The sequence below is a fragment of the Tachypleus tridentatus genome, chromosome 1 (assembly GCF_004210375.1).
Source record: "Tachypleus tridentatus isolate NWPU-2018 chromosome 1, ASM421037v1, whole genome shotgun sequence".
NCBI lineage: Eukaryota > Metazoa > Arthropoda > Merostomata > Xiphosura > Limulidae > Tachypleus > Tachypleus tridentatus.
The window spans coordinates 13,725,014-13,740,047 of NC_134825.1; positions in this window are offsets into that span (position 1 = coordinate 13,725,014).

Genomic DNA, 15,034 nt, shown 5'->3' on the forward strand with positions numbered 1-15,034 from the left:
ACTCGCCACGTCTCTGTGTACATCTGTCACCATTTCGTTTGACTTGTGTTTCTGTAGTATTATACTCTTATTCTTCTGTAGATGTGACTGAATAAAGCAGTAAAAGGTAAAACAAAACAGTTCCACTGCCTATAATTTCTTATAAATAGCCATAACTGAAGGAATGATTAAGAAAAATATATCATCTTCAAGGTCAGACATCATAACATACGATCATATTTTACCTGTAGTTTTATGAACATTTTGTACTGCACTTTACAGTAATCTTTCTCAAATCGATGACTTCTTACTTAAGATGTATAGTTTAGTAGTTTCTAGAAACTTTAGTCACTCACCGAGCCAAAGAAAAAGTTTTTCTAACAATGCAGAGAAAAGTCAAACACAGCAGATAAGGACAATTACAAAAAATCTACTAAAGTTGAGTGTGGCGTGAAAGATTTAAGGACATGATAGCTAAAGAAAAACACTGTGGTGTCCCTCTTCTCTTGGTGCCCTAAACACGTGTCTATTTTGCTTAATGGTTAACCAAAGCTGATTTAGGTGTATTCTGGTCACAACAAGACACACATGATATTTTTACAGATGACTTTAACGTGAAGAGTATGAGGTAATTTGAAAATCATTTGTTTGAGTAAGCTACAATTTGATGGAAGATTATTTGCATGGTAGAAATATTGTACTGGCAAAAATAAGTAATAATAGATGTTTAAATATCCATATTCAGTTAATGTAAAACCTTATAAGAACCACATCCTGTAACTACATGATATATATAGCTATCACTGAACTTCACATTCAGTTAATGTAAAAACCTAATAAGGACATCCTTTAGTTACATATTATGTACATAGTCAACACTGTACCCCTATTTAATAGTCAGGGGTCTTAAGAGTACATCATGCGTTTGGGAACAATCGATCAAACAATTCACTTGTTCACCTGTAAGACATTAGGGCTTCTCAGGTAGAGCTCTCATCAGTACTTTATTCATTTGAGTCCCTCCTCTCAGGGTCAGAAAGGTACATGCGAAATATGATGACCATTGGTCTAGTAGTTTACTAAAAAACGATTTAGGTTATAAACATTGTAATGTTTATATATATATTTATAAAGAAACTGTTGTTAAAAATACATTTTATATGTACTTCTAGCTGTCTTAGTACTCATTTTGTTTTTAGTGTAATTACTAATTGATTTTTATGATAATTTTATAGATATAATAAATTGTAATCACTTCCAAATCCGTGAGTTCTCTGCTGGTTTATAAATGTATCGTTAAGATAACTGTATATACAAACTTTTTACTTGAATCATAAACAATGACTTGTCTTTGCTCTTCCCACCATGGGTAAAGAAATTAAGTTTCTAGCGTTGTGAGTCCGCAGACATACTGCTGTGTCAGGGAAGGGGTCATTTTATTTAATGATTTAGAAAGTAACAATACGTTATAATTTTGATAACATTCAAGTATTAATACTTTGAACAGCAGGCATGATTCATGTTGTGTTCTCAGAAGATAAATAATCTTTTAAAACTTGTAAAATAAAAAATAAACACACATGTACAGAGACAGTAAAGCCATTCAATGCCAATTAAAACCCAAGTTATAACTACTGCTACAAAAGCACCCGAAAAGAACAATAAATGTTTAAGTTCAAAGAATAAAAAGTTTCTTGTCGATAAATTCAAATCTTGAATGACTTCATTAAAATGTTATATAATAAATTCATAAAAGAATTGAAAACGAACCAAATTCACATAAAGTATGTGTCGTAAACAAACACTGTCTTTTTACTTTACCAATGCTTAAAGAAGATTTAAACAATCACAAAACATTAAGTCACAAAATAATCCAAGTTGTAACCTCAACACTAAACAGTTTTATATATCCAAAAATCTTCAATAAAAATATTAACAATATTCTTTAACACTTTATACATTAGACCTCTCCACACATGCTTCCTTTACCAGATACATTTATAAACAACAAATTCATTTCAGGCATATGAACCTGATGTGAAGTGTAAACAATTCCTCGACTTTTATGCTGTCAACCTGACGATTTCCTGATGGTTTTGAATATCAATCACCAAGTAGGTACCAGATCTTTGTTTTAAACATTTTAGGACATTATTTGACATCTATCCGATGCATTTACTGTATAGATTCTCATGTATTCAAGAGAAGAGGTTGCACATCCAACATTAAATAAATAGTATATACCAATCAATAATCCTACTTTCCAACAATGTTTAACACTGTCATGTAATTAAAAGACACACAACAACAAATTCAAGCTAATATCAATGTGCAATTATCAAAATAATCGTTATTCGATCATTAAAACCATATCTCTATTCATGTTCTATTAAGTACTAGCTTACAGGTTTGTTAATATTACTACATGCTCTGTTTCTATCGGCAGAACTGTCAGTAAAACTGAATATCCTACAATAATGAAACTCTTTCTTATATGATACTAAAAAACATTTTTAATACGCGATATGCAACCACAATTTCGCGAAATTGTTAACCTGCGTGACTATATATTTCCAATAGGAGTCACAATGTTTCCGTTTCACCTTTTTCTCCATCACGGAGAACTATATTTTTCGTATTCTTGGCACCCAGATATGACGTCATCAATAAGTCTCATGCGGATCTAATGCATTGGCTCCACGGGTAATTAAAAATAATCTCTTTCTTACGAAATATTAGAAATGATCATCCAAAAAATAATTTCTAAATTACATGGGTAAATCTGGAAATATCATTACGATAATTGAAACTTGCCATGACAAAAAGGTAAAGGTTTTTAACCCAAACCAAACGTTATTAACTTTTATTAAGTAAGTAGAAACACATGAACCTGCTTGTAATACTAACCAATAAATGTGAAATTTAAAAAGACGAATAGACTCTACAAAATGGCAAATGTGCAGGTGAAATTATTAAAATAATAATAAAGAAATGATGCTAATTTATTTGTTTAATATGTCAGTGGAAATTAATTTCTTTCAGAGTTCCTCACGACAAAGAAAGCAAACTGAAAAATGAGAAATTACATGCAGGAGACAGCAAAATCTGAGTTAATCCTCTTGTGTTCACATTTACTTTGGAATCGTGCAATACTTAAACAGTTGAGGACAGCTTTTCAAAAGTAATCTCAACTGGGTTCATAGCGGCATAATGAGCACTCCATTTTTTTATGAAAATGTCCTTTCACTGTCATGCCTATATCAAAATTCAAAACAAATGACAGAAATATACAGCTGATAAACATCACCAGTGTCATCTGTCTGTCAACTTCACAAGTACAACATAAAAGTGGGTGCGAAACATAATTTTATTATAAATAAATATGAAATATGTAAATCATTTGTTTTGAAGAAACAATGTTAACTAATATTTTCTTTACATCTTACGATATACTACTACATATTAAAGTAACACATAGTATCGATTTTCCGATTCGAATTATGCTTAGGAAATTTGATTAAATTGTGTGATATTCTGATACAAATTTCTGTCCTTCAGTGAATGTTAAAATCGCTGAAAGAGGGTTTCTGATAAAATGAATTTTTAGTATCAATACGAAAAAAATATTCTACTATTTACCTTTTAAACAACTAAAATATTTCATTAATAATACTATAGAAAAATTGTTATGACAGAATTTTTATTCTGGTAGTTCTGATTTCTTTGTTTTCAGTAATTAGAAAGCACAACTGTAAAAGTAAATCAAAGTGTAAATGTGCTCTACACTAGAGTTGTTGTTGTTTCTTTATAAACTCATGTAGATAATTTGAAGTGTATTTGATAATTTGTCTGATAAGTTCTTAGTTAAGATGGGAAATGTCTTTTTTTTTGCATAACAAACTATACGAATATGTTGTAAAAAATATCGTATTTTTAAGTTGTTATTGTTATTATATCATGGAACGTTTTTTTTGTTTCTAGTATTTAAATGTACCTTATATCACCAAGCTGGTAGTGTAAGAATTATTAATTTCTTTTTAAGTCATGTTGGTTATTCTGCGTGTCTTTTGGGTTAATATTGGAGGTACTGATCACATTACTCTGTATTTGAGCCATAGTATATTACTGAATGCACTTCTCTTTATCATTTCTATGGTCCTTAACTGTTACAGTCGATTTTTCTATTCATTTAAGAGCATGTAGATAAGTGGTGGGTATTTCTTGTTGTTTGTCCACAGTTGTAAAATAGGAATGTTTTGCCTAAATATAGTAAACTTTAGATCACTTCTTCAAGATTATAATATCAGAAATCTGAAGTTCATAAAAATATGTTAATTAATTATTATTCTTGTATGATGAGACCTATGTTTAATGTGTTCATTACCAAACATTTAATGGTATATCCGGGATCTGTGTAATTTTAGATTGATGGTGTTGTCAACTAACAATAACTATTAATAGTAGGATTAATAAAAGCTTCTAATGTCGAAAACATTTGTCCCAACTGTCATATTGTTTAATCTAAAGTGTACTACGATGCTAAGGCGCTAAAGTCAACTTTTCTCATGTTTTTGTAAGCTTAATTATCATGAAATTTTAATAAAAAGAAAACCAGAACCTACTATTATTCAAAATATAAAATGATGTATTCACAGTCTACTCATAATCGTCTATGAGACTATTAACTGTGCATTGTTTGTATGTTTCTTAATACCAATAAATGTATAGATCTCATACCAGTGTGTAATCCACTTTATGTGAGCATGAGTTGTAGGTAATACGTAGGAAAAACAAAACAAATGGTTTCTTTATGCTATCATACGAGGCTACATATTTAGTTATTTCATTAAACTTTCTCTAAACATAAATACTTAAATTATGACCCACACTGTATACATTTGAATAAAAATATTTAGAAAATAAGTCAATATTTTAATACAAATTTTCAAGCTATGCATTTCACTTACATTGTATCAAGTGACAGTGGATGGTTACTGTGGTACTTCCAGTCTTTTATATTTCCTGTGTCTGATCACTTTATATGTTCGTATTTGATGGATAATTTTTATCATCTTTGATTATGGCTTCTGTTTCAGTCGCTGAACTTAATTATACACTAAGTTTCCTCAGAGATAGACTAGAATGGACAGGTAGTTAAGGCGCTCGACTCACGTCAAATTTCTTCACGTTTTCAGCCGTCAAGGTGGTCACTCTCATGATTTGTGAGAAAAAAGTTCCCCCAAAATGGTGGTGATCATCCAGCTGCTTTCTGCCGATTCTTTTACTATTAAATTAGGGAAACTAGCGCAAATAACTCCAGTATAGCGTTGCACGAAACACAGATCAAAGATTCGAAAGATTTTTATACATAGGATAAAACAATGTTTTTCGCAAAATGAAAACTTTCTTATCAATGAAATCCTTTAAATTAAGTAAATATTATTTAGGAACTGAATTTCAATGAACCAATAAGAAATATTTTAATTAGTTTTAACATTAAAATAAGATGTACATATAGAAAATCTAACGTTTTAAAATTGATTTTGGGTTTCTCGGTATTTTTTGACTTACTTTCTCAAATTAGTTTCGAAAACGCCTAGAAATTCTTAAAATAGAAAAAAAATATCATTTTTTCTGTTATAAAAGTTTACACACTTTGGTATTTGAACATGATGGTGTTAAAACTTGAGATATGTCTGAAATTTAACCGATTTTATCAACACGAATCAGAAAAAGCTAATTCTGTCGCTATTTGAGTACGTACAAACGTATAATTCATTGTATTTTTGAATAAAACGGTAAATATCTTAGATTTCATACAATGTTTATTTCTTAAATCCATTGGCACACTACAACTACAGTTAAGCTACAGTAAATATTAAATTTATTTATAAAACATATGATTATCTGGAGTTTTAACTATTTCTGCTGAATAGATATAGTAACAGTAAATACACGTATGTAGTAAAAATGTATTATAATTTACTTGTTAAACTTCTGTTTCAAAATGTTTTCTCCCACATATCAACTACCATCCTATTTCAGTAAAATCATCAGTCAGATTGAGTATCTCACAGTCAATTAAAAACATTATCTGTTTCAGTGAATACAAACAGTCAAAGCTTTTCTAAACTTGCGGTCATGCTTTTTGTTTTCTAAAACTAAAGTACTTTGAACTTCTTAGTTGTATTGAATATCAAAACATGTGACTAAAGTCCAGAATAAGCTGAAAGAGGCCAAGTAAATGTATGAACTATATACAATTAGTAAGAAAAACTCCCTTCTGGACACAAAAGTAACAAGAATAATCACTAGACATCCTTTAAACTCAGCTTATTTACAAAGTTAAATGTGGAAAAAAATGTCCTTTTTGGCATAAATTATCTGATATATAGTAACATTGTTTTTTATTCACTAATTAGATAACTTGTGTCTAAGAAAATAACACGTGGTGTAACTAAATTGAACTTTTGACTGATTGTTCACCATTTTAAATTTTATAGAGTGCCTTGGAATGAAATAATTTGCATGAAAACTTATCCAACACTCACTACACTGTCTATATGTGTGAAACTACGTGATGACATTTTTATTTTCTAACATTCAAAGATTATCGAGCATGATATTACTACTTTCACTGTTTGTTTCCGTGAAATATTTCCTAGTAACCAGAAATCTTGATAAGAAACAGTCTCAAGATCTTTTGAAAAAGAAATTTTAACATCAAATAATGTTTCATTGAAAATTAAAAAAAAAAAATTAATCGTTCGTATATTATATCTTGTTGTGGCAAAATGAATTACTACTGAAGTTAAAGTATGAATGACGTAGAGAATTATCATAAAAATTAAATAGGTCGTACGTTGGGTAAGTATCCTCTTCAGTAACACATATTGCATCTTACTCCATCTTTTATGTTCGTATGAATAATTACACCATCACATAACATGAACCTGGTAAGATTCTATACGATATTTCTAAGTGTAAAAAGCAATTGTTGAAACCATTCTCCGTTTACGTTTGAAACCATTTTACGTATAAAATTGGTTTCCAATTTGTTTAGATATTATCTGAAATTTAGAGATAGATTTCTTTTTTCTGATTGAATCAATGATTATCATATTTCCACTAAACATTCTAATTTATTACAAGCTACTTCTCAGTTTCATAGGAAATAACAAAAGAGAAAAATACACTCACTTACATATATAGTGATTATCATATACTTTTATTATATTCTGCTAAAACTGTACACTTCAAAATGCAATGTGAAGTTAAGAAGTAAACTGGCGAGTATTTGTTACTTTGCACCTAGATAGTTAATATCAATCCGTACATGTCCTTTAAATATTAGCCCTTTAACCCAATGATATGATTTATGTGTACACATATAAGTCTTCCTTGTATGAAGGTGCAAAGTGAGCTCAAGTAATCTTGCAATTCGAATCTATTAGTTATTTACTGCATCTCAATATGCTATTGCAATGCTCCTATCATCACAATCGAAAGTGATAAAGAGAGAAAAGGTTTGATTTAATTATATTACCATTTAAGTATTTCATTTCATAAATCATTCTTAATATTTATCTCAGTCACCTATTACTTAATACAATAGACATTTTTCGCTATGCAATAAAACAAGAGTAGTCTGAGTTCAGGAAGAAGATGTTTTTGATGGATTTAGTGTTTGATATTTTTTCATTTATGTTTTATTCAGAAATGTATATAACTTATGCTATTACACTTGTATAGTGAAGTTCCTGCCTATCCGTTAAAGCTATAGAAGATTCTCGAGTGTAAAAGTCAACAATATATATATGTACGTAAAGACTATTGTATTGACGGTATTGTTGTGTAGGATGAAGTTTCCAAAAACTATCGTCACTCAGAGAAGTGTGACTAACGCAACGCGCCAAGAAACATTATATATTATTGGTTTGCTGCAAGTTGTGTACAATAAATAACAGAAACTATTACTCTGATAAACACTTACTTGTCGAGAACGTAAGCTATTTGACCACGAATGTGAATAAAGTTCGAACATTACAGACCATTTAACTTTGGCACATTCCCGTCGTACGTGAACATTTTCGCAGAAACATTATATTATTTGAATGGTGACAAACTCGACAAAGAACGCAGAGCAAGTTAGATAACATACAAATGAATTGTACTTGTATCCATATGAAATTAATTCGCTCATCGAGATCCCTCCTTAAGACATCAAGAAAATTCCAGACCACAAAAACGACTGATATTGTTTACAAGACTTCAAACTTTTGTACATAAATCATTGTTTGTTATTACCATTCTTGTAAATTGTGTTATGATTTATATATTAAAGTAATATTTGTGTCAGAGAAGAAATCTGTGTTTATCAATCATGTTAGCAAACATCATAATATGTATGCATATCGCCATTTATTTAACTTTTAACTTTAAATTATCATTTAACTGCGTTTTAGGATACTTGACATTGTACTTCTTAAGATTATAAACTGGAGGCTTGTCGGAATAAATTTTAATACGTGACAACTGTTAACAGTACTGTAGTTTGATTATTTAAAAGATTGGTCACAACTTAAAGAATTATTCACCTGTGATTCGATACGCAAAATATTGTTTCTATAAAACCGACAAAGTTAGAAATTAGTTTTATGTGTATCACATACCTAACATAACTTTTCTCTATAAATCACTGTATAATATTTTCTTTTATGCTAAACTACAGTATAATATATTTTTGCTTCTGTCAACCATAGTTGAAACTGTTTTTCTGTTTCTCATAAACCTAGATTGTTATATATTGTTTTTTTAAACACAAGTTCATTTTATTTTAGCTACAGAGTATCATCTGAGTATATTTAAGTTTTTAGTTTTTAGTTTTCTTTCCTCTGAACGTGTCAATATTTCCAGATTGTGGCTTTACAGGTTATGAAATACTACTTCTGACTCTTTCTATATGTATTTTGGAATCCTCTGTTTGATGTAGCGATAATCATTTTCAAATATATGAAGGATATAATCATCCTTTCATGACTGCATTATACTTCAAACTAAATATATTTCTAATATCTAGTTGTTAGAGATTTAATTTGTTGGTAATATGAAAAACGAATTTGATTTCACACAAATCTTCAGAAAATATCTTTAAATGTTTAATACAGGTTCTCTCTGTTTATCTGAACGACTCAAGTGGTCTAAAGGTATGTAGCTGTAAATAACTGGCCATATAATATAGAGACAACGTGTGTTGAAACGAATATGAAAGGATAAGTTCATAATTTTTGGCGTTGAAGATAAAGATTTATTTTCGTACATTGTTATTTGATGTCGTGCTTTTTCTGATAGGGATGACATACTCCAGTATTGTTTCCTGTAACAAATATATAAATGGTACATCTGAATAGATTTTTTTCATTTTCTAAAATATCTGTGACATAAATTTGAATTTACTTTTTATCACTTGTTGATGATAATATAAAGTTGATTTTTTTTATTTGTGTTTCTTTTTTCTGGAATTTGTTAATATATTTCAATACATTATATTAGAAACACTAGAATTTTTTTGTACTTTTGCGTCGCAATATATCTTGTAATCTTACAACATTGACACAAATTGATATAATTTTGTTATATAAAACGTAGTCAATAATCCTTAGAAATATATTTTTAAATATATTTTCTTTATTTCGTCAATTCAACAGAAAATTGGATCAAGTTATAATTTTAACATATTCCATTTCAAAATTAGATTTTACTTCCTTTTTCCAAATAATTCTCCCACCATGCTATTTATTTGTTGTTCGTCAGACTCGAGAAGTAGAACCTTGATACAGTCGGTGAACATGTCGTTATTGAAGCAGTTCGATCTGAAAAAAAAAATTGATATATTTAACACTTCTATCCTATTCTTTTATCTTCTGTAGAACGTAAAGAAATAACAACAATTAATTATTATAGTTGATGGTATTTATCTAACATATCTTCTTGAGTATAATTATTTATGAAGCATTTTCTTTATTTTGTTTTAATATTTTAGTAAACAAGTACAGAAACATTAAATAAATAAGAGAAATATATCGCTTAAGAAAACAGTGGAAAAGAAAAATGTTAAAAAATAGATTTACAGCAAAATAACTTAACCTCCCTTTTCAAATGGAGTTAAGGTTGTGGTTCTTATTGAAATCTGGGGTGTAGAGGTTTGTGCAACCTAACATAATCTCAATAAAACTGTCTTTACTTACTTTAATGACATCTGTTCATATATTTTTGTTATATGTTCCAATATAATATTATAAGAATAAGAACACCAGATGAATATATAGTTTAATAGTGAGTATTGATCAATAATCACATTATTTTTATCGTTACAGGTGGCATAAACATACATGGATTTTATAAATTTTCAACCAATTTATATCAATTAGTTCTAACTAATTTGGGGTTGGCAAATACTTTTGTAAGAGTAGATATTTTATATCTCGTTGGTTAGCCCAGTGGAAAACCAAATAGGAAGAGCATGTTTGGTAAGGGCAATTTGAAATCATAACCCGCAGAGTGAAAGTCGAGGACTGTATCCATTAGACTTTTTGAGACTCTGTCAACTTAATAATGTTCAATAACAACCAGTTCTTGATAATCACCTGCAGGATTTGTGAATGAGCGGAACCTGGTAAACATTATAACATTCTCACAGATTCGATTCAACCGAGCAAGCTTGGTACTGTCGTAAGTTCCCATACATCCTTGGTCAGTGAAACCACGTTTTTCACTTAACTGGGAAGAACATGAGGTAGCTAAAAGCAATGTTACTAATACAGCGGATAGAAGTGATAAACTCATGGTCATTGCCATCTGCAAACAAACGAAAGCATGTTCTGCAGAGTTAAAAAGTCTATAACCTAAAGGTGAGTTATATTATTGTTATTTAAGCTATAACTTGTAATTCTACCAAAATATTAAGCGTTGAGTTTGCTAAAAGGAGAATATAGAATATCAGTAGATATGTCACCAAAGAAGACTCTGATTTCAAATAAATTCTAAATATTTATAATGTTGTAAAATAACACGGTTAAGAAGCTATCGTAACAGCCAAAGAGAGTGACAAACAGACTTACCATACAGATTTCCACTTAAAGAACACTATAACGTTGGTGAGTGGAAGATATAGAATGAGAAGACAGTTAGATATCCTAAGCTTTTATACTTATCTGTCATCACCTGCTATTGCTCAATTCATAAGACCCAAAAGAATCATATAAATGTGGAAAAAAAATATCCCGTTGGAAGAAAAATTCTCATCACTGGACATTAAATATGATTATTAATACATGTAACAGTGGCCATGTAGCAATCTAGAAAAATAACCTTAATCTGTTGAATTGCTCTGCAGGAAGTTTTTATTTCAGAGTTTCTTATTCATGTTACTCACGATTGAAGTCTCAATCTCTGTTTTTCCAAGGTATTTTTTCAAAGAAATTGAAAACAATTTATGTTTTTTATATTACTTGTGGCTCAGCGGCCAGTATGCATGTTATATGTCTCCTTCCGTTTTGGGCTTAGTATGGCTTGTGGGAATGGTACTCGACTCCGAATCTAAGTGTGGCGGATTAGAATCCTCGTCCCACCAATCTTGCTCGTCCTTTCAGCCGATGGGATGTTATACGTAACAGTCAATCCCACTATTTGTTTGTTGAAGAGTAACCCAAGAAGTGGTGGTAAACGGTGATGACTAGCTGTCTTCCCTCTACGCTCTCACTGCTAATTTCGGGACGGCTAGCCTCGATAGCTAGCGTGTACCTTTGTACCAAATTCAAAACAAACAACTCTTCCATTCTGAGTTTCCTGATATATTGCTATGAAATACATATCGAATATCTAAACTATACTCTTCAAGAAATCTATGTTTTGGTTTAAATTTGTTCTTTGTCGTAGAGACCTGTGTGATAAACAGGTTATTCATTATTTTATTAGGTTATGAGCCTGCACACATAGGTACTCCGGTAGTACAGCGATACGTCAACGGATTTACAACGCAACAATCAGGGGTACGATTTCACTCGGTGGGCTCAGCAAATAGCTCAGTGTGGCTTTGCAACAAGAAAACACATACTTTCATATGAGATAAAATACATTTTTACCTGTAAATATTTTTTCGCATAAAAGCATTGTTTAAACATGTGTAAATTATATTAGGAGTTTTAGTAAATAAATACAAATTTTCGTGCAAACAAAAGTCACACGTGCAAAATTATTCAAGAACAAAAACTTAAACATGAAGAAAGTCATGTGAGCTGTCGCTATTATATTTGTAGTATAGCTTCATCTAAGACTAAAAGATGACACTTTTAGAGTTTGTTTTTTTTCAATTGGATTAAGGATGGTTTATTCAGTGCATCAAATTTATAAGGTGAAATAACGTGCTGATACTTAAACATTGGTTAGGCCAACCAAAGTAGATTATCCGTTTGTAGCTAAAGATTTCTAAAGAATCATACGGTTAGACGGTAATTGTTGATTGTTAAATAACGCACATTATCTGGATATTATGAACTTACCTTTATTATAAATCGTCACGTGATATTAGTTTATACAATAACAATAGTTGATAATGCTCGATGGAACTTTACCGACTGGAAGGTGCTTTGTTTGATTGGTTTGAATTTTGCGTAAAGCTACACACGGGCTACCTGCACTTGCCGTTCCTAATTTAGCAGTGTAAAACAAGAAAGAAGGCAGGTAGTCTTCATCACCCACTGCCAGATCTTGAGCTACTATTTTACCAACGAATAGTGGGATTTACTCTCACATTATAACGCCCCCACGAGAGAAAAGGTGAGGATATTTCTTGTGACAGGGATTTGAACCCGCGGCCTTCAGATTACGGCTCAAACTCTTTAACCCACCTGGCAATACCGGGGCTGAAAGGTGCTATGCCAACCAACTGTTAATATAAATTCCATGTTGTTTCTGTACAGTAAAACTACCACCACACTTTTGCCTCGTTTTGTAAATAAAAGGTATTTATCTATTAATGACTTTCTGCAGTTTGTTGGTGCAGTTGAACGGTAACATAAAGGAATGAAATCAAAACTGGCATCCGAAATGGTAGGTAGCTGTAACTATAACATTGATATCATAGCCAAATTCGAACATAAGAATACGGCCTGGCTAGATGTCATCATAATTATATGATAATATATGAAACACCCTAACATAAAATTTCCACGTACCGTTTTTGGTTCTTAAGTTTCCCTATGACTTGCCTATGTGTCAAACACCAGTCCAGTGTCTCTATTATATTATTTATTTTTGTAGCTATCCCAATCCACGAGTTTTTTTTTATGTTTATTGGTGCCTTGCAATTTCTCAAAATTAATTTAATTCAACAAATAGTTTTAATTCAAGTTTTTTAGAATCGTTTCTTTCTGTCTCTTTCTTTGAATGATTTTCATAAACCTGCTATATACCACATAATTTTGAACACAGTAGCTGTTTATCCATGCATCCGGTTCTAGACCGGATATGAAACCAAGCATTTTTGTAAGTTCGTTAAAATTATTCTATATAATTCATCATTTGTATTAACTATTGGTACTTTCCGTTGTTATAAAATGTACTGTTTTTGTTTGTTTGTATTTTAAAATGCATTGTTGTAAAAAAACAAAATTGTATGTATCAATCTTGTATTTAAATACCATAAATTGGATACATATCCACATTTAATTAACTTATAAATTCAAATTTCCGGTTATTTTGAATAGTAATAAATTAACCTAAATTAATCATAAGCTGTAAACTCTTCCGAATAAAACATAATATGTAACCAAAAATAAATGGAAGGCAGATAGTCACCTCCGCCAAGTTTTGGTCTATTGTTTTTATAGATAAATAGTGGAATTGACTGCACCATTATAATTAGGAAGGGCTAACGCAGATAGCCCTCGTGTAGCTTTGCGCGAAAATCAAACCAAACCAAAATTTATTTCAATTCCATCTTATGTGACAATTTTGATTTTCAAAGTTTATAGAATTGACATAATCCATGATGTTACCCAAGGCAGAGCAGTATATTCTTACTTTATATTAAATTATCCAATTTACAAACAACACATTTGGATCTTGATGTTTTACTTGGTAATTGATCTTGGCTATAGCAGTGATCCCGGTCGCACTAAATATCCTTGTCCCTTCAGCCGTGGGGCATTATAAAGTGACGGTCAATCCCACAATTCGTTGATAAAAGAGTAGCTCAAGACTTGGCGATGGGTGGTGATGACTAGCTACCTTCCCTCGAGTCTTACACTGCTAAATTAGGGACGGCGAGAGCAGATAGCTCTCGAGTAACTGTGCGCGAAATTCAAATAAACAACAACAAAAAAAAAAGCCAAAGCAGTGAAAAGACTCTCGTGTTTGTTTTGCTGCCATCTGTCGGTTTTTCCATACTTTATAACCGATCAGCAAATAATTTCCACCCAATGAAGTTGAAAATATTTTCTTTCACGTTGCACGTCTTTGATCAGGTCAACTATATTACAGTGGTGTTCATATAGTAACACATAACATCCACTTTTATACACGCTACTGTGATAATATTACTTGTGTGATATGAACTTGACAGATTTTATCCTGATAGTTGACAGTAACGTACACATACACTTATTCCATATTGAACCAAGGAATGTTGAACTCGTTTCCAAGGATTTGCACTTTTGAATTTTTATTTCCTTTTGCTTAGATACCATACAGTTCTCTTTCATCAATCTGGCTATACTTCCGAGATAAGACAGTTGACTTTTCCACTTTCTTGAAGAATATAATGAATGCAGTGGATTAAACATTTTTACTGGCAAAAATCAATATTTGAAAGATAAACACTTTAAAATGATTCCTTAAAGAAATAACACATTTACATCTCACATGGCTAAATATCTCTAAAGAAGTTGTTATTAACAAAACATCGTTCTTCATGGAATATTATTCTGTTAAATATTATCATCTTTATGAGACTGCATATTCTGTGATATGAGATTATACAGTTTACAGCAGTCTA